Genomic DNA, 24,236 nt, shown 5'->3' with positions numbered 1-24,236 from the left:
AAATTAGTGTAGTATAATGTGTATGACATTAAGGATATCATACAGAAAGAAAGCAAAAGGTCATTAAAAAGACAGGAAAGAAAGAAAAGACCAAAAATGGATGTCAGAAGAGACTCTGAAACTTGCCTTTGAATGTAGAATAGCTAAAGCAAATGGAAGAAATGATGAAGTAAAAGAGCTGAACAGAAGATTTCAAAGGGCAGCTCCAGAAGATGAAGTAGTATAATGAAATGTGCAAAGACCTGAAGTTAGAAGACCAAAAGGGAAGAACAGCTTAGCATTTCTCAAGCTGAGAACTGAAGAAAAAAAGCCTCGAGTTGCAATGTTGAAGGATTCTGGTTAGGAGTTTGGCTGCTAGCCCAAAAGTCAGCAGTTCAAATCCACCAGCTGCTCCTTGGAAACCCTACGGGGCAGTTCTACTCTGTCCTACAGGGTCACTGTGAGTCGGAACCAACTTGACAGCTCCTAACAACAACAACAACAGTGACCAAAATATTGAACAACGCAGGAAGCATCAAAAGAAGATGTCAGGAATATACAGTCACTGTTGTTGTTTGTTGTTAGGTGCCATCAAGTCGGTTCCAACTCATAGCAACCCTGTGTACAACAGAATGAAACACTGCCTGGTGCTGTGCCATCCTCGCATCCCATAAACATTACAGCCTAGGAAGTAGCATATGATCAAAAAGTGATGGTATTGAAGGAAGAAGTCCAAACTGGTACTGAAGGCATTGGCGAAAAGCAAGGCTTCAGGAATTGATGGAATGCCAGTTGAGAGGTTTCAACAAATGGATACAACGCTGGAAGCGCTCACTCGTCTATGCCAAGAAATGTGGAAGACAGCTACTTGGCCAACAGAGATCCATATTTGTGCCCATTCCAAAGAAAGATGATCCAACTGAATGCAGAAATTATCGAACAATATCATTAATATCATACGCAAGTAAAATTTTGCTGAAGATAATTCAAAAGTGGTTGCAGTAGTACATCGACAAGGATCTGCCAGAAATTCATGTAAGATTCAGAAAAGGACATGGAACAAGAGATTTCATTGCTGATGTCAGATGGATCTTGGCTTAGAGCAGAGAATACCAGAAAGATGTTTACGTGTGTGTTATTGGCTATGCAAAGGCATTCGACTGTGTGGATCTTGACAAATTATGGATAACATTGTGAAGAATGGGAATTCCAGAACACTTAATTGTGCTCACGTGGAACCTGTACGTAAACCAAGAGGCAGTCGTTCAAACAGAACAAGGGTCTATTCCGTGGTTTAAAATCAGGAAAGGTGTGTGTCAGGGTTTTATCCTTTCCATATTAATTCAGTCTGTATGCTGAGCAAATAATCTGAGAAGCTAGACTATGTGAAGAAGAGCTCGGCATCAGGACTGATTTGCAGATGACACAACCTTGCATGCTGAAAGGGAAGAGGTCTTGAAGCGCTTACTGATGAAGCTCAAAGATGATTGCCTTCGGCATGGATTACACCTTAACACAAAGAAAACAAAAATCTTCACAGCTGGACCAATAAGCAACATCATAATAAACGGAGAAAATATTGAAGTTGTCAAAGATTTAATTTTACTTAGATTCACAATTCAGTGCCCATGGAAGCAGCAGTCAAGAAATCAAATGACATATTGCATTGGGCAAACCTGCTGCAAAAGACCTCTTTAAAAGTGTTAAAAAGCAAAGGTGTCACTTCGAGGACTAAGGTGTGCCTGACCCAAGCCATGGTATTTTCAGTCATCTCATATGCATGTAAATGCTGGACAATGAATAGGGAAGACTGAAGAAGAATTGATGCCTTTGAGTTATGATGTCGGTGAAGAATATTGAATATACCGTGGACTGCCAGAAGAATGAACAAATCTGTCTTGGAAGAAGTACAACCAGAATGCTCTTTAGAATAGCAAGGATGGTGAGACTTCGTCTCAAGTTCTTTGGATATGTTATCAGGAGAGACCAGTCCCTGGAAAAGGACATCATGCTTGGTAAAGTAGTGGGTCAGCAAAAAAGAGGAAGACCTTCAATGAGATGGATTGACAGAGTGCCTGTAACAATGGGCTCAAACATAGTAATAATTGTGAGAATGGCACAGGACCAGGCAGTGTTTCATTCTCCTGTACATAGGGTTGCTATGAGCCAGAACTGACTCATCTCATCGGCACCTAACAGCAACAACAATGTATATTTATTTAAATATCAATGTATTTAATACTAGATACTAGAATCTAAGTTCTGTGAAGGTATGTCCATTTGTTCACTGCTATATCTTCAACATCTAGAAGAGAACTTAGTATGTAGATGCTCAATATTGTTAAATAAATACTTATTATTTCTATGAGAGGGTTGATCCAATTACATTTTTTTTATGATAGGGAGATGTTTTCTGATTTATGTTGAAAAGCATTGGTTGGTGTTGAAGAAACCTTGTTTCCACTTATTCCGCTTTAATTTCAATACAGAAGGTGTATCCAAAGACTGCTTCAGCCCTCAAAAGGTCTGAAAGTGTGAGCTTCACTGTGAAAGAAAGAAGAAAAGAGAGGAAAGCCAAAGTCTCTTTGTCTCCTTTGGGTTTCGGCATTAAAGATGGAAGAAACGGCTTTTTCTTTAATGACCTTTTTGCTTGAAGATTGACTAGGCAATTTTTCTTTCCCTAGGTTTTGGCTTTTGCTGTGTACCTAGACTCGGCAGTTATGCATAAACCATGAGTATACAAAGACCAGTTAATTCACCAGCTTGTTGCATACCACTAGGGGGTTATTAAAGCTTTGGAAAGATGATTCCTAACCTGTATGTTTGTAGTTTTATCTCCTCCAAGTCTTGCTGATAAGTCTGTACTAACAGTAATATCACAGATTAGTCTTTCTCCACGTTGCATGAAGCAAATTGTTCTCCTTATACTCTGATTATGGACTGGAAAATTACTGGTGCATTGTTATAATTGTTTATGCAGACATTAGGACAACCTCTACATAAGGGGCTTCAGCTACAAGAGAGGTTTTGATTGAAACTTCATGAAGAAATTATATGCTCATAGTTGTTTCTTTTCCCTTCCTTCCTTCCCTTCTACCTGTCCTTCCCTTCCCTCCCCTCTCCACTGCCCTCCCCTCCCTTCCCTTTCCTTCTTTTCCCTTTTCTTCTGTCCTTGTCTTCTCTTTGTCCTCCCTTCCTTCCTTCTTTTCTGTTCTCATTTTTCTGAGCAGTTGCTAGAAAGACAGCCTGACCCTGTTGTCCAAATCGTAAGTAAAACAGTCATAGCTCTCTAGCGGTCCACCTGAGGGAAAAGAAAAAGGGAGTAAAAGAACTAAAACTAAGCGGAAATAATAATAATATAGTTATTATTATTTTTTTTAAAGATAGAAACTAATTTGTTTTGGAAAAAGATAAAAATACTGGGAGATCTGATTGGTAAAGAAATAAAGAGTGGGAAACCCTTGAAAAATGATTCAAAAATTAATCCATTGGATTTCTCTTTCAAGCGGGATCTTGGGCTGTGGACTTTTCAAGAACCTCTGAAGCAGAATATTGAATCTAAAGGTAGGCAGGTGACTGACCTTCTCCCACTGTAGTTCCTGGGCATACATGTTTCGCAGATCACTTCTGCTTTTCTTGATTCCAGTTTTTCAACCTGGAAAATGGAGGATCAGAAATTAGTTTCAGAACCATAAGAGTTTGGACTGGAGCCAGTAGACAGAATATGAAAGATATTTTAAAATAGAATTTTATATCTACAAATGCAGGTGTTAGTTTGCCAGGGACAGAAGTACTGACAATGAAAAATTCTCCAAAACCGAGATCGGCTCCTACTGGAAAGGTGGAAATGGTTCGAACCTCAGTACACTGGTAATTCTGTTGACTTTGAAGGTATGTTAGGAGAATCTTCTAGTTCTCCCTGTTTAAATATGAATAGACGTATGTTGCCATTGTTGCCTGAGCCTCACTTCTCTCAACTTAGATTGCCTGTATTTGTAAAGTTTACTAGTCAAAGATACGTTCTCACATTTCCCATTCCTTGTCATAGGGCCCTCTTTGAGTTCAATATGCTTTTATTGGCACCAACTTTGGTTTTCTTTACAGCAGCAGCTGCTAATTAGTGACAGCTTTTAAGCAAACAGCTTGTGATTTTTGGCAGGGGTAGGGGACAGCCATAGCGAGTCAAGACTATTTTCATTTGCTAAATTTACTTTGCTGCATGGAAATACATCTTGAGTGAAAAACAGTCTGTAGTCAAAGGTGCCTGTATCTTCCCGAGCTGGCATTCTGTCTTGTAGTTGGGGATCTCTCAGGAGATAAAAAATAGCTTCAGTGTCCATCAGACCGATGTCATTCGTGCTGAGTCATCCTTCTAACGTTAATTCTGGATGTAGAGCCTCATCGTCTTGATTTGGCAGAATAATAAATCTTTTTGGATTGTATATGCGGGTAGACGTGGTAACCAAAGGAGTGAATTAATGATAAACACCATGCTTCCGTTTATGGTCACCTTTTTTCTTGTGACTTAATTAAAAGAAACAGTTTAGTTTGCATAGAGAAGAATCTTTCTCTGGAATCTCAGCTCATATTAGCATCATCACATTTCGTGTAATTCTCTCTTTGAAATTGCTGCAACTAGGTGTTAGACCTATTTTACAAACGTAGCACAGTGTTTATGGAATGGCACAACTTGCGATTTTATTTACCTTGATTAGCAGCAAAGATGAGTCAAAACCTCCGTCACGGTTTCTATAAAGTATGATTCAGCCCTATTATTCCTGTAATCAGGATTCAAGTTAATGACCTCCACAGCGTTAAAAATAACATCTTGAAGGAAATAACTGACCTACTACCTGTTTCCCCAAATGTAGGTTCTTTTTGAAACATGGAGGTCTCTCAAAATTGTGCTTAATTTAACAAGCAATTAGTGAATGCCTGCCATGTAATGAGTCCTGTTCTGGGGAAATCAAAATGAATGAGACATGATTCCCACCCCGGAATAGCTTACAGTCTAGTGGTTAAGCAATAGATAACTCAAAATTGCTTTGGTTCTTAGGGTTTTGGTTCTTTAGAGTTTGGGGTACATTTTATTTCTAGAGGGGTAAAGCATTCCACCTTTTAAAAGTGGGTTGATCAAAATGATAAAAGGCGTAGGATACAAGTACCGTGTTAATTCTATTTCTAGCTAAGGTTGTCAGAGATTATGTGAGGTACGTTTCCTAGGAGTATGGAATTGCCAGATGTGTGGGTCCCAGATTTACCCTTGACATGTTGCATAATACTGTTAAATTCAGACTTTGTCTTCCACGTTAGAGTAACTACTTAGTGGCATGGCTTGGTGACCCAGATGATCTGCTAGCATTCAACTAATATTTAATGTAGACTGTGTACAGTAACTTAGTTATTTCTGCATTTATCATATTAAAAAACAACGCTAAACCCATTGCCATTGAGTTAATTCCAACTCATAGTGACACTAGAACTGCCCCATAGGGTTTCCTAGGAGCAGCTGGTGAATTCAAACTGCGAACCTCATGGTTAAAGCCAAGTTCTTAATCACTGTGCCACCAGGGCTCCTTTGTCATACTAACCCATAAAAAACCCATTGCCACTGAGTCGATTCTGACTCTTAGTGGCCCTCTTGGACAGAGTAGAACTGCCCCATAGGGTTTCCAAGGAGCACCTGGTAGATTTTGAACTGCCGACCTTTTGGTTAGCAGCCGAACTCTTAACCACTATGCCACCAGGGTTTCCTTGTCATGTTAGTGCTTATCAATTATGGCAGGAATTTATCAATTATACCTTGTCTGCAATTTTATATGTAGATCAGCATTAGATAAGTTGATGTTTAATTATTGGTATAATTAGAACAATTATCCAGATGACAGCTGAGTTCAGTATCCTTTACTGTCCTCTTACCCACTAGAATATGTCAGATATTGTTTTCTCATTTGCGTGAAGGATATTGTGCCTTTCTGAGAAATGTTTTCTGTCAGCAGAAAGTCTGAGTTTAGGATGATTGTGATAAGTGCTGGCGATGGATGATAATGTCTCTATTCAACACCCAATAAGGAATTTGGGAACAAATATAACAACTCTGACAGCTCCACCTCTTATAGGAAATGTCACTGTGTTAATTCTGGCCACAAGTGGTCAGGATCTAGGTTTTGGCCTCATTGGAAAGTTAGCCACGCCCAGGAGGGTTCTTCTCGTTACTCTCCTCCCACTCCCTTTTACAGTCTATGGCTTGTAGCTAATTTCTGATTGACTTAGAAGAGTGACAGCGAACCACCAAACTCCTAGTATTGCTTCCTTTGGTTGTGTTGGAAGCTTTGTCATCTTGGCACTCTCTGACCCTTAGGGAAGGGGGTTCCACTTAAAGCTTTTTTTTTTTTTTCTGATTGTCAAATAATCTTTTTGTACCTATTTATGAGTTGAACTTTGACCATTAGTTAACTTTGTAGCTTTTATTGTAGCACAGTCTCAAGCCACAGGTGTCATTGTCAGGAAAAATTCATTTAGTTAGGTGGGGATTTTTAATAATAAGTATATCATGATGGTTGAGAACACGAGCTCCAGAATTACACTGCCCAGGTGATAAACCCAGCTCTTTCACAATTTCCTAACTCTTAAGCCTGTTTCCTCATCTGTAGAATGGGGATAATAATAATACTGCCTCCTAGGGTTGAGAATTGAATGAGGGCGCATATAAAGTGCACACCACATTGTTAGAGCCCAACACTCTCTGTTTCTTCTCCATTCCCATGCAAATTCCCTTTGCTGTGTTTTAAAGCTTGCTTATTGAATATTGGAAGGGCTTGGAAATTAAGTCGTTTATTTAGTTTCCAACATGAAACACCTTCTCCTGTGAGTAGCAGTAGTTAATTTAGCATATGTAACAAATTGACAAGTTTTCCCTCCCACTGCAAACTGTATTTATTTCAAATGAGGTATTCTCAGAGTGGAGTTGAATACTCTCTGTCTTTAAAGTCAAGAATTTTTATACCGATCTGTCTTTAAAGTCAAGAATTTTTATACCAAGAGCTTGCCTCACAAAAAGCCTGGTGTCTCCGTTGGCAGCACAACTTGAAACTAACAAGTTAGAAATCCCATAGAACCCTATGGCATGCCATAGGAGCCCTTCCAAAGGACCCATTACATGTTCTTGCAAGTTGTATGTAGATAGTGCACCCAGGAACTGATCTGGTTGAGGACATTTTTTCAAATCTTCATCCTTTCCTTTCTTCTCCTTCATTTTTATGCCCCAAAGGATCTAATATTGCCACCTCTAGGAATACTGAATGCACGGTCTTTCGTGCAGTTTAATGCTTCCTAAATTAAAGAAGTCTATGCAAGAATACTTGTTCCTTTGGAGGCGGATTCCTCAATATTGTTTTGTAACTATTCGGAGTTACTACCTAAAGAAGATTAAACATTGTGTTTTCTGTCCTCTTCCCCTTTTATTATTAGCTGTACAGTCCACATCTAATGTAAGAAACTATATATTCATTGTATATATGCTTCGTCCCTGAGTGGTACAAATGGTTAATGTGCTTGGCTGCTAACCAAAAGGTTGGGGGTTCAAGTTCTCCCAGAAGTGCCTTGGCAGAAAGGTATGGTAATCTACTTCTGAAAAGATCAGCCCTTGAAAACCCTTTGGAGGATGGCTCTGCTCTGACACTCATGGGGTTGCCATGAGTTGGAGTTGAGTCAATTGCAGCTGTTTTTTTTTTGTTTCTAAAGTGGTTGTCAGCGTTGAACCAGCCAGTGCTCTAGCTTGTTGAACTACATCTGATTTGACTTTAGTTTGAGAAGAGGAAAGCAAAAACTTTATTTTTATATCAGTCAACTAGGGATCTTGTATGTTGTCAGATTTATTATAACCAAAATACCATCTTATTTTTAGGTGGAGATTTCTAGAACATGAGTATAAAATTTAGGATGGTCCTAAACCTGTCCTTTTTCTCGTGTTTAATTCCACATTGAATCTGGCACTGCTTAAGAGTTCCACAGCTGTTAAAAAAAATATAGCTCCGTGTAATCGTATTGTCTTTAATTTAGTCAAGTGAGACACTTATGTTGCATAGATTCTGGGTCTCACGTTTGTTTTTCTTTGGCGCTTTACTGGAAACCAAACGCTATTGCGTACTTGCTGCAGAAGCAGGAGGGGAAGTTGGCAAGAATTAACTGCTTTCTGTTTGGTCTTTCTGAGGCAGCTGACCTTTTGGAAGGAAATCGCTGCTCTTTGCTTCTTCCTGTAACAGTGTAGCCCATGAAGAACATATACACAGAAGTGCCTTAATTCTGGCTGATGTCTTTCTTGGGGCATAAGCTGTTAGGAGATGGGAGTCTTCCAGTGCATCTGCTGTGTGTTGTAGGCACATGCACTCAAGTTAACGCTGCCAAATTGTGTGTAGGGATCCCATTAGATACATAGAGAATCAGTTTCTAGAAAAGCAATTTGTTTTAGCAAAAGTAGTTGAATTTTTATTGTAAAGTCCCAGTGTTAATGCTGAAATAAATGTGAACAGTTACTTTGTGCACAGTTTTAATTCATCTTAATATTAATTGTCCTGAAATTGATATTCTTATAGCTGCATAACCTTTTTCTTCCTGAAAGAGCAAACATTTTAATATTCTAAGACATGAGCTTTTATTTAAATGTATTTCTTCTCATAATTAGAGCTAGCTTACCACACCTGCCACCTCGTTGTTGGCTCTGCCTTTCCTGCAGCATGTCGTTTTACTTAAACCTAGGGGTGATTATACCCCATGCAGTGGCATTACCTTTAGAAAACTGAGTCTGGCTTCATAAATGGAATATCACCCAGTATGTAACACCTAATATAACACCATTTCTCTCTTAAAGGAGGAGATTGTAGTCTTTCATTATTTAAACCAAAACCTTGTTTAGATTAATTTTTTGTTTTGTTATTTGTATGGTCAAGTAACTGTAAGGAAAGATATTCTTCACCATATAGTTTGGGTTTCATGGTTAGATGTACTTTCCCAACATATTGTTGGTCTCTTCCCTAGGTTTGTTGTTGATAGCAAAGATCATTGGGTAAGGGTCAGGGTTGATGTATATAAAAGATGTAGGGAGTAATGGTGTTTTTAGTTGATGTTGAGTCAGCTCCAATGCATGGCGACCTCATGTACAACAGAATAAAACATAGCTTGGTCCTGTACTGTCTTCACAGTCATTGGTATGCTCCAGTCCATGCTTGTGACCACTGTGTATTTTGAGTGCCTTCCTGGTGGTGCAGTGGTTAGGAGCTATGCCTGCTAACCAAATGGTCAGCAGTTTGAGTCTACCAGCTGCTCCTTGGAAACCCTAGGGGGCAGCTCTACTCTGCCCTATAGGGTCACTATGAGTTGGAATCAACTCGACGGAAACGGGTTTGGTTTTCCAACCTAGGGGGTTAATCTTCCAGCACTGTATTGAATAATACTCTGTTATGACCCATAGAGTTTTCATTGGCTAATTTTTGGGAGTAAATCACCAGGCCATTCTTCGTAGTCTGTCTTATTCTGGGAGCTCTGCTAAAACCTGTCCACCATGGGTAACCCTGCTGGTATTTGAAATACCAGCAGCATAGCTTCCAGCATCACAGAAACACGCAAGCCACCAGTGTGTGGAAAACTAACAGACGGGTGGTGGAGGGAGTAATGTAGGGAGAATTATTCCCAGACTTCCTTAGTAAGATTACCCTATGGTATTTGTCTTCTGTCTTTGGAGGCTGATCTGATCTATCCAACCTTCCTGAGATAGTGAAGAATCCTGGTGGTATTACAGGAGGTAGTTCAAACCCTGCTTTGGTTGTAGGTAATAATGGGTTCTTGGTACGAAATAAGTTGGTGTCAACAAAACAGGGAGATCCCCCCCACCATCCACCCAGCTCTGTTAGCCTTTGAGTACACATTAAATGGGGAACCAACAGCTAAATCTTTCTGGGATCTGATCTTGTAACTATAGTTCTCTAACGGCCTTCAGTTATTATTCTTGAAATATCATAGACCTTAACCTGGGCATATGATCAGGAACCGATGGTACTAAAGGAAGAAGTCCAAGCTGCTCTGAAGGCATTGGCAAAAAATAAAGCTTCAGGAATTGAGGGAGTATCAACTGAGATATTTCAACAAACAGATGCAACACTGGAGGTCCTCACTCCTCTATGCCAGGAAATATGGAAGACAGCTTCCTGGCCAACTGACTGGAAGAGATCCATATTTATGCCTATTCCCAAGAAAGATGATCCAACTTAATGGGGAAATTATAGAACAATATCAATAATATCACACACAAGTAAAATTTTGCTGAAGATCATTCAAAAATGGCTGCAGCAGTATATTGACAGGGAACTGCCAGAAATTTAGACTGGTTTCAGACGAGGACGTGGAACCAGGGATATCATTGTTGATGTCAGATGGATCCTGGATGAAAGCAGAGAATACCAGAAGGATGTTTACCTGTGTTTTATTGACTACGCAAGCATTCAACTGTGTGGATCATAACAAATTACGGATAACGTTGTGAAGAATAGGAATTCCAAAACACTTATCTGTGCTCATGAGGAACCTTTACATAGATCAAGTTGTTCGGACAGAACGAGGGGATACTGATTGGTTTAAAGTCAGGAAAGTTGTGCGTCAGGGTTGTATTCTTTCACGATACCTATTCAATCTGTATGCTGAGCAAATAATCCGAGAAGCTGGACTGTATGAAGAAGAACGGGGCATCAGGGTTGGAAAGACTCATTAACAGCCTGCATGATGCAGGTGACACAACCTTGCTTGCTGAAAATGAAGAGGATTTGAAGTACTTACTAATGAAGATCAGAGACCACAGCCTTCAGTATGGATTGCACCTCAACATAAAGAAAACAAATATTCTCACGACGGGACCAATAAGCAACATCATGATAAACAGAGAAAAGATTGAAGTTGTCAAGGATTTCATTTTACTTGGGTCCACGATCAACAGCCATGGAAGCAGCAGTCGGCAAATCTGCTGCAAAGGACCTCTTTAAAGTGTTGAAGAGCAAAGATGTCACCTTGAAGACTAAGGTGCACCTGACCCAAGCCATGGTATTTTCAGTCGCATCATATGCATGTGAACGCTGGACAGTGAATAAGGAAGACCGAAGAAGAACTGACGCCTTTGAATTGTGGTTTTGGCGAAGAATATTGAATATACCATGGACTGCCGAAAGAACGAACAAATCTGTCTTGGAAGAAGTGCAACCAGAATGCTCCTTAGAAGCAAGTATGGTGAGACTGCGTCTTACGTACTTTGGACATGTTGTCAGGAGGGATCAGTCCCTGGAGAAGGACATCATGCTTGGCAAAGTATAGGGTCAGCGGAAAAGAAGACCCTCAGTGAGGTGAACTGACACAGTGGCTGCAACAATGAGCTCAAGCGTAACAACAATTGTAAGGATGGCGCAGGACCGGGCAGTGTTTCGTTCTGTTGTGCAGAGGGTTGCTGTGAGTCGGAGCCGACTCGACGGCATCTAACAACAATAACCTAGGCGCATTGTGTTCAGTACATGATTAGGAGTAAGAGAAGTCTATTTTTTGAAAAGGGAATTCTTGCAGTGTTTTGAGTGGTTTTCTGTGTGTTTCCTTCTGTTTATACCTGGTACAAGTTTGGCAGGGGAAAAGGATGGGGAAAAAAAAGAGTCAAAAATGAACCTAATTATATATTATTTTTTGTCTTGAAATATATTCCTTACAAATGCTCTTTTTTTCTTTTCTGTTTTCTAGATTTCTTTCAGAAATCACAAAAAAAATTCCTATGTTCTATATTTACTCCATCTGAGATCATAAATCTTCATCCTAGCCTGACACCTACTACCGGTTTACCTTTTTCTTTCTTTTCTTTGTTTTTGGTATTCTTAACTTTTTGATATGAACATTTTCACACACATACAAAATAAGAGAGAACAGTATATAATGAATTTCCATATATTTATCACTCAAAGTTCTAAATTACCAAAACATTTTTACTCTTTTTTCCCCTCCCCACACATACTTGTTTCTTCTGGACTGTCTGAAAGCCTGTCTCAGGCATCATGTCATTTCAGTAGAAAATACTTCAAAATATGTTTTTGTGCCATTTACTTTCATCTATTTCTAAAAGAAGGGTTTACTAAACAAAAGAATAATATGATGTTATTGAGCATAAGACATTTTGAAGGATTTAAATAAAATATACGTAGGTGTCAAAATTAAAAATTAATCTTAGCTACTAATAAAAAAAAAAAAATTTTAGTAGTCTTGAACCTCTCCTTAAGAACACACTGTGATTGTGTATTTGAAAGTGATAGAAATGCATTTCTCCTTGAAAATAGTTTATAAAACCCGGATTATGAATTTTTACTATTTTGTACCCTATTTAGATTAAGAATACCTAGTTTGTAAGAAAGTGCTATAACCTGTATGCTGTCACGTCTCCTCTTCATCTGTCCCTTTCTACTTGGCTTCTGTTGGATGGTGTGTAGTATAAATTGACCAGAATTATAAAATTTACATGTCAGTTTTGCTTTTTAAACAAAATTTAGTAACTCAAAGAGCTTTGCTACAGAAGTGTGCCAAAAACCTATCACTTAAATGTAATGACTGTATATGTTCCTTTTAACTTTTCTCTGATAGTTATTCTAGCATATACATTGTATACACTTTTCTTTTAACATTTATTTATACTTTTAAAATGTGTCTACGGGACCTTTATTTTTCAGCATAACCTTTATGTTTCTATTTAAATGGTTGTACCATATTCTGTCACATTAACATCTTATATCTAACCATCTGCCAGTTTGGGACATTTAGGTTATTTCCAGTTTCTCATACTGTGTATTATACTATCCTACCCTTGTCCCTGGGAGTTGACATAATATAAGGTGGTCTTCAAAGCAGATTTTGCTAAGTGGAAACTTAATACTGTAACTCTCATTGTTAAGATGGAAGCTGTGAACTGTAATGAGGAAAATATTGGGAACATATATAGGTCAATTAGTAAACAACCTGTGTTTTTGTGTTTAACTTCAAAATAAGAGGGAAGAGATTATGTTCCACGTAATAGTACAGAAACTCAGTATTTTGTAGTGGCTGAGGATTTTCTTCCCCCCTGAACTGAAGGATTCAAATTGTACGAGAGACCCATTCTAAGGTGTGTTCACCTTGATTAGCAGCACAATGTGGGTAGAGATATAAACCTTCCTTAGAAATTCTGAGGCCAACAGAGAATTCTTGGAAAGTTTAAAGCTTTCCTATACAGGGAGTCCCCAAGTTACGAATATCTGACTTACATACAACCTGTAGTTAGCATAAAGCCTATTGTAAAGCCTATTGTATTTAAAATTCAAGGTACGGGCGCTACTTTGCAATGCCCATCAAAACGTTGTTAGTGTTGTTGTGTGCTGTCAAGTCAATGCTGACTCATAGCAACCCTATAGGGCAGAGTATAACTGCCCCATGGGGTTTCCAAAGAGCGGCTAGGGGATTCTAACTGCCGGCCTTCTGGCTAGCTGCCAAGCTCTTAACCACTGTGCCACCAGGGCTCATTATTATTATTATTGTAGTATTATGTTAAAGATGTTTTCATGTATCTGGAAGTGTTTCTTTAATGTGTTTTATTCATAGAAAGGTACACTATATACTAAGACAAGCATTTGACTGACATTAGATACAAACTGTACCTAAAGTGTTCTAACTTGTGTACAAATTCAGTGTAAAGACAGATTTCAGAATGGAGCTCATTGGTAATCCAGGGACTGCCTGTATAAATAATATAGGACTATGTAGCAGCCTCAGATCAGGCCTTATTTTTCTGTCGTGCAGATGATCATTATTGGTGGGCTACAAGAAATGTTTTTAGTCATCTGGAAAATGGTGTTGATATAGCTTCTGCCCAAATAGGTTGTTTAAGTCGCTTACTGGATTTTGACACTAAAATAATGACAGCCCATTCAAGCTGCGGGCCAGTCTGCCATGAGGGGGCCCAAGTGGAGGGACAGTGTCCTACCAGCTGCAGCGCCAAGTCTGAAGACTCCAGGTTTTCATATACTGCCAAGGACAGTTTCAAGATGAGAGTCAAACTTCTATTTTCCTTGCTTTGTTATTCTCTTTTGGAATTTTTGCCCTTAATTTTGATTTTGAAAAATTTAAAGTTACTGAGAAGTTGAAATAACAGAACAATGAACACCTTTATACACCTAGGTTGTCCAGTTGTTAACATCTGTCGCATTTGCTGTATCATCCTCTTTCTCCTTTTGAAAGCTAGTTGCATCATCACAGCCTTTTAACCTGTAAATCCTTCAGTATGTGTTTACTAAAAACAAAGGTATCTCCTGTATATACTGTTAACCTCAATACCATTATCACTCTCAAGAAATTTAGCATTGATACAATAATATCTAATGTACATGCCGTATTCAGATTTTCTTAATTGTCCCAATAATTTCTTTTAGAGCTCTTTTTAAATTTTTAATTATGCTGTAGGATAACGTTGCTCAGTTCGGCGCCATCTTCGCAATTGGTTGATATGCTCCGGTCCCTTGGTGTGGCCACTGTGTATTTTCTGTGGCTTCCAGCCCTGGGGGGCTCATCTTCCAGCACTATATCGAACAATATTCTGTTGTGCCCCTAAGGTTTTTGTTGACTAATTTTTGGAAGTAGATCGCCAGCCCCTTCTTCCTAAAAAAAAACCTAGTTGGTCTTAATCTGGAAGTTCCTCTGAAACCTGCCTACCATGGCTGGCTGTGCTGGTATATGAAATACCAGTACCGTAGCTTCCAGCATCATAGCAACACTCCAGCCACCACAGTATGACAGAGTATCCGACGGGTGGTGGATAATAAATAATATGTGGGTCAGTACTTTGAGACTGTATCGCTATCCTGTTCCCCAACAACTATCACCTAATAGTTTTAGCAGCCATAATGATCCTTGTTGGAGTCGATTTTTGAAATTGTGTATTTTTGCCTAAGATATAATTAGTGAGAGTTTTAAATATATGGTAACTCACTGATTAAAACTTGGTTTTTGTATTTGGCAAATAGCTTCCTTCCCTCGCCCGTTTCTTTCTAAGGTAATGTGTCATGACTTGGCTGTGACATAATGATTTATGACTGATTGTCTTCCCAGAATATTATCACCTCTATGTTGCCTGGGCAAATTTTTCCTTGTTTGTTTCTTTGTGAACCAAGTACTTTTATTCTTTCTCTTCCCATCTGTTTAATAATCTGATTTTATTAGAGACAGGCCTTCCTGATTGCTTACAAGGCAGTGTTTAGAAGTTGTTTTAAAGAGCAGATGGCTGTGGTATTGACCTACTTCTCGACGGGATAATTTTACTCGAACGCTTTTACTTGATGTTAGACCAATTTTAATATGAACAAAGTCTTACTCCTTCATTGCTACTGTTTAATATTTTTCTGTCCCTTAAAGTCCCTATGACTGGGTAGCCACTGCCACTGAATGCGTGTTATAATGTTGGTATTGGCAGTACAGCAGTAAACACAGCCGGGGAACTTGCTCTTTATATTCTATCCAAAGTCCTGTAGTCATTACCCAGTGATGTCTGTTGTGTGCTGTTGAGTCGATTCTGACTCATAGCAACCTATAGGACAGTAAAACTGCCCCATAGGGTTTCCTAAGCTGCCGTCTTTATGGGAGCAGATCGCCAGGTCTTTTATCTCGAAGAGCCGCCGTTGGGTTGGAACTGCCGACCTTTTGGTTAGCAGCCGAGCACTTAACCATTGCGCCACCAGGGCTCCTGATGATAAGTTTAGCAGTTTTGATTGTGCTTCCTTGCCTTACACTTTTCACGTCAGAAGCAATGATTATATAACTTCTGTTTTGTCTGCCAACTAGCCCTAGCCTTTGCCGAAATCAGAGCCCATCAGTTTTAGGTTTCTTAGCCTTATTTCTTTTTATTTTCTTTCTTTAAATTATGAAATACAACACACACACAGAAAACTACAGAGAATAATACAACTAAGTACCACAGTCCTCAGGACAAAGGCAGCGTGGTGCAGTGGCAGAAGCCAGGCTCTGGGGCCAGACTGCTTACATCCAGTCTAGGTGTTGCCACTTATTAAGTGTGGGACCTGAGACAGGCAGTTAACCTCTCTCTTTCTCTTTTAAATAGTAGCTGTATTGAGATATAATCACATACCGTAACAGTCACCCTTTTAAAGGATATGACTGCATGGTTTTTAGTATATTCACAGTCTTCTGCAGCCATCTGAGACCACTTGCCACGGAGTCAGTTCTGACTCATGGTAACCCCATGTGTGTCAGAGTAGAACTGTGCTTCATAGGTTTTCAACAGCAGATTTTTCAGAAGTAGATTGCCAGGCCTTACTTCAAGGTGCTTCCGGGTAGACTTGGACTGCCAGTCTTTCAGTTAACAACCAAGCACTTAACTACTTGTGCCACTCAGTGGGGCCCATTTTCATCACCCCACCAAGAAACCCCCTACCCATAGCAGCCACTCCCCAGTCCCCCTTTCCCCAGCCCTTGGCAACCACTATCTACTTTCTGCCTCTGTGGATCTGCCTATTCTGATCACATCATATAAATGGCATCATACAATATGTGGCCTTTTGTGTCTGGCTTCTTTCACTTAATATGTTTTCAAGGCTCATTCATGTGTATAACATGTATCAGTATTTCATAATTTTTTGTTGGCTGAAAAATATTCCATTATATGGATATACCACATTGTGTTTAGCCACTCATCTGCTCATGGATATTTGAGTTATTGCCACTTTTGTCGCTATTATGAATATTCATGTCCAAGTTTTTGTGTGAACATATGTTTTCAGTTCTCTTGGGTATATAACTAGGAGTGGGATTGCTGGGCCATATGGTAACTCTTTGTTTAACCTTTTGAAAAACTGAAGGGCTATACCATTTTACAATCCCATTTAAATGAACCTCTGAGCCTCAGTTTCCTCATCTATAAGGTGGGAATAATAATAATGCCTACCTCCTATGGTTTTTATGAGGATTAAATGAGTAAATTCATAAAAGTATTTGTTATTATAAATAATATAATAAGCATTCAGGAAAAGCTAGCTCTTAAATCGGGATGATGGATAATAATAACATTAAGAAATGTTACCTTATTTCTCAATCTTACTATTTCTGAAATTTTTTTTATTAGATAAATCAAAATATTTGTTGGTAATAATTCATAAAAGCAATGAAATAGATGAAAACTTCCATTTTCATTTGTTGTCTTTTATATTTTAATTAGTAGGAGTCAGGAATGTCCAAGGCATAACTCCCAGCTGCTTAGTCTTCTCTCAGAAGAGTACATCTGAATGGATGTTCTTTCCTTTTTTCTTCTTTTTTGAAGTTGGGTATTTGTGGCAAAGTCTGCTTTCGTTACACACCTCCCTTCACAATTCTCAGTTCTCTTGTTCAGAGGCGAGAAAAGACCCTTCCTACCATCTTCCGTCCCTCCATTGGCTCCTGTCTATAGAAGTCCTGTGCCAATGAGATTGACTAAGAACCGAGGGTACCATCTTTTAAAAGGAAGGTAAAGTTTATACTGCAGGATATCAGTCAAGGAGGATGTCTTAGTCATCTAGTGCTGCTATGACAGAAATACCACAAGTAGATGGCTTTAATGAAGAGAAGTTTATCCTTTCACAGTCCAGTAGGCTAGACATCCGAACTCAGGGCACCGGCTCCAGGGGAAGGCTTTCTCTCTCTGTCGGCTCCGGAGGAAGATCCGTGTCATCAGTCTTCTCTTGGTCTGGGAACATCTCAGCCCAGGAACCTCAGGTCCAAAGGATGTGCTCTACTCCCAGCGCTGCTTTCTTGATCTTATGAAGTCCTCATGTCTCTCTGCTGTCTTCTCTCTTATATCTCAAAAGAGATTGCCTTAAGACACTATCTAATCCTTTAGACCTCATCAGTATTACTGCCACTAATCCATCTTATTACATTATAGTGATAGGATTTACAACACACAGGGAAATCGCATCAGAAGATAAAATGGTGGACAATCATACAATCATACAAGGGAATCATGACCTAGCCAAGCTGACAGATACTGGCGGGGGGGGGGGGGGCACAATTCAGTCCTTGACAGAGGGTGCTGTTGTTGCTGTTAGGTGCTGTCAAATCGATTTTTGACTCAGAGTGACCCCATGTGACAGTAGAACTGCCCCATAGGGTTTTTGAGGCTGTAATCTTTACAGGAGCAGATTGCCAGGTCTTTCTCCTGCAGAGCTGCTGGGTGAGTTTGATGCTCCAACCTTTCAGTTAGCAGCTGAGCACTTAACCGTTTGCCAATGATATTTGTGGAGGATTGACTTTGGAAAAGAAGTTTATTGACTTGAGTTAAAATTGGAAGTGGGGAGAAGGAAGCCACCTTTATATATTTAAGATTATAAAAGTAATAGTGAACTCATCCTTACAACAACCCCTGAGGGATGTAAGTATTATTATTCCCATTTTCACATAAGGAAACTAAGGCACAGAGAGATTTAAGAGGTTGACTATTTTGTAGAACTATATTTAGGTGAGTTCACCATTATTTCCAGAACTTGAACCCCATTTTAGAGACTTTGGCCCTTGGATATGATGAGGTAGTGGTGGTGGTAGGATGGAGAATAGGAATTAGAAAATGTTTTCAATTATACACATGAATCCAGCAAACCAAATCTCTGCAAACATTTTTTTTTAATTGTGCTTTAGGTGAACGTTTACAGCTCAAGTTAATTTCTCATGCGAAAATTTATACACATATTGTTATGGGACCCTAGTTGCAATCCCTATAATATGACAGCGCACTCCTCCTTTCAACCCCGGGTTTCCCATGTCCATTCAACCAAGTCTTATCCCTTTCTGCCTTCTCATCCCGCCTCCGGTCAGAAGCTGCCCACTTAGTCTCGTGTATCTACGTGAACTAAGAAGCACACTCTTCATGAGTATTATTTTCTGTTCTATAGTTCAGCCTAATCTTTGAAAAATTGGCTTTGGGAATGGTCTTAATTCTGGGTTAACAGAGAGTCCAGGGGCCATGTCTTTGTGGGCTTCTCTAGTCTCAGTCAGACCATTAAGTCTGGTGTTTTTATGACTGCATACATTTTTAAATCTCCCGCTTCTCCCAGCCTCCACCCAAGGCTATAATTACCTTCCATTCACTCATTCATTCAGGTGGCAAATATGCTTTGGGAGCCCTCTGTGGTCACTCACACACTCTATACTTCTTTTTTCCCCCCACAGCTTAGCTATGGTGCAGTCTTGGCCACAGTGTGTCTTGGAAGCTTTAGAGAGGGTAATGCGTTTCTTTATAAAAGTTTTTATTTTACTTTGAAAAAGGGAAAATTTCTGATAAAAAGTTATTTATTATGGAGATAAAATTATCCCTTTACATTTATATCGTTTATTTATGTTGGTAGAGATTCATTTGTACAGTTTTACATTAAGCCTGTAACTTATGTGCTTTCAGACTTTGAAACTTCTGTTAACAAGTGCCTAAGGGTCCAGTTTATTTGGTACTTCCTAGCCCTTGGATGGAGTCCCTGTGTGGAGCAAACGGTTAACGTGTTCAGCTGTTAATCAAAAAGTTGGTGGTAAAGTCTGCCAAGAGGTACCTCGGAAGAAAGGCCTGGTGAGCTACTTCTGAAAAATCAGCCACTGAAAACCCTGTGGAGCACAGTTCTATTCTGACACACAGGGGGCACCATGAGTTGGGGTTGACTCAGTGGCAACTGGTTTACTGGTTAGCCCTTGGACCTATCTAGATGTATAAGGTTGATGTAGATACCTTAAGGAGCCCTGGTGGCGCAGTGATTAAAGCAATTGACTGCTAACTGAAAGGTCGGTGGTTCAAAACCACCAACAGCTTCACTGGGGAAGGATGTGGCAGCCTGCTTGCATAGAGACTTACAATCTTGAAAACCCTGTGGGGTTTCTATGAGTCGAAATCAACTGGACAACAGTGGGTTTTTGGTTTGGGTAGATACCTTGTACTTTAGAAAGCACAGTATTCTGCACCCAAGGCAGTACAGCGGTTTTAGGTTGTTTGGAATATTTGTGAACGCTAACAGTGCAGCTTAGCTGAGTTCAAACAGTCCCCATCTAAAAATAAGATTGTGACTCTATTTCCCAATCGTTAGGGATGCCCTTGTGATGGTTTACCAAAGGTAAACCACTTCCCTCTGCATCACAACAGCACCACTAAAGGTGGAGCTGCTTGTAAATAAACAGAAGAGAGGTGTATTGAGTTAGAGGTACTGTCTCTGCATATGGACAGTCGCATTTGATGGCTGGATAAATACTTGTGAGAGAGGGCCAGCGAGGAAGAATCTGCTTCCACTAGGTACAGACGTAGCTTAATAATGTGTGTGGAGAAGTTTCACATGTATGAAGAAAAGCACTACTAAGATTCTAGGTTTCATTGATACAGTTGAATTTTTTTCAACTGGATATTTAAAACTCTTACATGACAATCTCGGTGAGTCATCTCATATTCCGTGTGCTTATAAACCAAAACCAAAACCAAACTCATTGCCGTTGAGTCGATTGTGGCTCACAGTGACCCTGTAGGACAGAGTGGAGCTGCCACACAGGGTTTCCAAGGCTGTAAACCTTCACAGAAGCAGGCTGCCACATCATTCTCCTGTGGGGCAGCTGGTGGGTTCAAACCGCTGACCTTTTGGTTAACAGCTGGGCACTTTAACCACTGCACCATCAGGGTTCCATATGTCTATAACTCTTAGTTAAAAAGCAAAATGCAAATAACTCGGTACTAGTTACTTAGTGTACACTCGGCTGCTAACCAGAAGGTCGGCAGTTGGAATCCACCGGCTGCTCCTTGGAAACTCTATGGGGCAGTTCTACTCTGTCCTGTAGGGTCACGGTGAGTCAGAATCGACTTCACGGCAATGAGTCTGGTTTTTTGGTTTTAAGTAACTAGTATACTAAATGTTCTACACTTTTAATTCTACTTTTATTCTACACTTTTGACTAGTAATAAGCAAAATCTACTTTTCAGCTCTGTCAAAGCATTTTATGTAGTGAAACTAAGTCTATTGTGTTTATCAAAATAAAGTGATTGCCACCTTCTGTTTACAACTATTATCCTTCAAATGGCATAATTTTTTAGAAAATACCTTTTATGACATGTTCAGAATTAAAACCATAAAAAATATTCTGACAAATCTTAAGAGCTCTTTGATAAAAACTGAGAATTAATATACAACTTAAGACCAAATGGTATGAAGTTTATTTAGAACCCCTAAATATGTGGCATATCATCATAGTATTTCTTTCTTATAAGGAGCCCTGGTGGTGCAACGGTTAAGCCCTCAACTGCTAACTGAAAAGTTGGTAGTTTGAACCCACCCAGCCACTCCACTGGCAATCTGTTCCCCTGAAGATTACAGCCTAGAAAACCCTATAGGGCAGTTCTACTCTGTCACATGGGGTCACTATGAGTCGAAATCGACTCAGCGGCACCTAACAACAGCAGCAACGTTTCTTTCTTAAAGTAGTAATAGACTCCAATAATATGCTTGGCCAACAGTACATGTAAACATACTATTTATGTATTCGTTCACTCGGCAAATATTTGTCGACCACTTACCATGTACAAACCACTGTACTGGGCACTGGCAACACAGTAGTGTGCTGCCTTCGCTAACCTTCTCAGAGCTCCACAGGGAGGCTAGACAAAAAATGAATGAACAAAAACTGAAAGAAATAATCATGGCATATGTTATTAAGGAACAAATAGACCATTGGTAACATAAAGAAACCCATCGCTCTCGAGTCGATTCCAAATAGTGATAACCCCATGTTACAGAGTAGAACTGCTCCATGGGGTTTTCTGGACTATAATCTTTATGGAAGCAAATTGCCAAAGCCTTCCACGGTGCTGCTGGGTGGGTTCAGTAGTCAAGTGGGTTAGTAGGCAAGTGCCAACGGTCTTCACCACCCAGAGACTTATCCAGATTATAAAATTATAATTGATCAGTTAAAGTGAAATCTGTTCCATTCGCATGTCTTGGTATGTAAACGAGTAATTTCTTTTATAAAGATCTACACAAAGCTGGCTCCTATGAGGCGGAGGTTAAAAATTTCCCAAACGTCCAACTTTTCCAAGCTGCTGTCCTGCTCCATCATCTCTGACATCAGCTACTCCCTTTCCCCTCAGCACTCTCCCTCCCGTCTTTGGGTTCCCTAATTCACTTTACTCACGGAGAGTATAAAGGAAATGGCTCATGCGATGGTGGAGGCTAGCAAGTCTCAAATTCATGGGTCAGGCCTAGGCTTCTCCCCAGCCCTCAGGCTCTGCCCAAAGGCGCTCAGCTTTCACGCTCTGTGAGCCAGGAAGCTCACTGCACAGTCTCCTGTGGGTCTCTCCTGCCATGGTGGTGGTGGGCTTTTCTCTTTCTCGCCTTTGGGGTGGCTCATTTCAAGCCCAGTGGAATAGCAAAACTGACCAGTCCCCTTGGTGGGCTATAGTTACCCTATCTGTATAGTCCTGCCAAATCACCTGAGTGGGAGTTAAAAGACCATGGCTAGAAAGGCCACTCAAAAAGCAGTCCATCACACCGCAGTGTCTTCTCTTGTTCCATAGTAACTTTTGAAAAGAACTGGTAGATTTGACCAAGTTGTGTGTATCTGTTCATTTATTCAACAACAACAAAAAATTATTGGATGCTTATGTACCAGGCACTGTTCTAGGCCCAAGAGAAAGAACAGTGAGCAAAACAGAGTACTTGTCTTCACGGTGACTTCATCCTAGTGGGAAGGCAGTTGGTAAAGAAATATAAAATGTCAGGAGGTGATAAATGATATGAAGAAAAATAAAACAGGTTAAGAGGATAGAGGTGACCAGAATCCTGTTTTATCTGGGTAGCCAGGAAAGGAGTCTCTGAGGAGATAGAAGTTTTCCCCCAGTTTCCCTTCTTCTGTCTCATGGGTCAATTCAGCTATTGAGTGCAGGATTCAAGAGCATTTTTAGATCCGTTGTTATCATTTGTGTGTTAATTAAGAGAACTATCATGACATCCTAATTCTTTCCAATTCCTTATCATTAAGAAAGATTAATACCTTATTTCTTTTCTTCGTTCCTTTATTGTTCTTCCATACACTTATGTAATTAAGCAGCATCATCAGTTCTTTCCTTCGCCCTTCATCCATCCATCCAAAAAACAAAATTTGGTATCTGTTCTGATTTTTTAAAGTCTTGGAATATATTTCATTTGATTCAAAAATACATTGTACAACTAAATGCTTTCCATATGTGCTGTTTGATTATAAAGCTGAATTGCTTCTAGAGAGGGCTCTTCCGTCCAAGTCTTTCTTCTAGTAAACTCTCAGCCATTGAAATTCGATGTCTTGGGTGATCTTACAATGATTCCAACCTTAATGCCTAAAAGCCCTAAATAAAGTTGTACACTGCTCAAGTGTTCTATAGCATCGCACAAGTCTAAAATAGGTAACTGGCATCCACCCCACTCTTGGTTGTTGGCAAACCGACTTGTCCCATAAATAGATCAGTGTTTTGTGATTGGACAACTACAACTAGCAGAGAAGGAATTTTTGTTTCCTAACACACATGTGCAGTATCTGGTGTTCAACAGAATCCAGGTCCAGTTCACTGGACCCTAGCTGTAACATAGTCCACAGGAGAATTGTGCAAATCAGTAACCGAATCATTTTGGATGGCATTCAAGACAGTCCTGCCTTATACCCAATCCCATGTTATGGAAAATATTGTTAGAGCAAGATTCAGTTTTAGTCCCCTCCATGTCCATGAAAGTGTTATTGCTGCCACAATCTGATTAACCCCTGAGAGTCTCTGCCAAGTGAGTTAAAAATTCTTAGGTGAGTCTAAGGAGGCATCATGGCAGTCTTATAAAACCATTTCTCTGAAATCAAGAGCATGTTAAAGAAACCTGCCCCCTTATGGGAACAGAATAGTTCTTGTTTGTAACTTTTATCTGGAATGTGTGGTTTTTGTGTCCAAAGAGTTTTTAAATGCTATAATTTAGCAGGGCATTGGTTCATAAATTCCTTAGCAGTAACTCAGAAGATGAACCCTGGGGTATTTTTCCAGATAAATCTATGCCCTTTGTGTGCAAAGAATTGCTCCTTAGGTAACTAATGATAATACATAGGGTTCAATCCATGTATTAAATCTTTTCGTTTTTCCTTTACGGAGCTCTTTTTCAAAATGACAGTATGTTTATTGCATTTCTTAAACATCAAAATACCAAATC

At 39.6% G+C, this 24,236-nt stretch overlaps 1 protein-coding gene across 5 annotated transcripts in view; it reads left to right on the top strand.

Moving 5' to 3' along the window:
- The window catches only part of STAT5B (signal transducer and activator of transcription 5B), an 82,526-nt gene that overhangs the window by 27,749 nt on the left and 30,541 nt on the right, over window positions 1–24,236 (top strand). The gene's annotated exons all lie outside the window — the stretch shown is intronic.

This window comes from Elephas maximus, chromosome 19 (genome assembly GCF_024166365.1).
Source record: "Elephas maximus indicus isolate mEleMax1 chromosome 19, mEleMax1 primary haplotype, whole genome shotgun sequence".
NCBI classification, from domain to species: domain Eukaryota; kingdom Metazoa; phylum Chordata; class Mammalia; order Proboscidea; family Elephantidae; genus Elephas; species Elephas maximus.
Note: the sequence above shows the minus strand (reverse complement) of the source record. Positions and strands in the feature narration are given on the sequence as shown.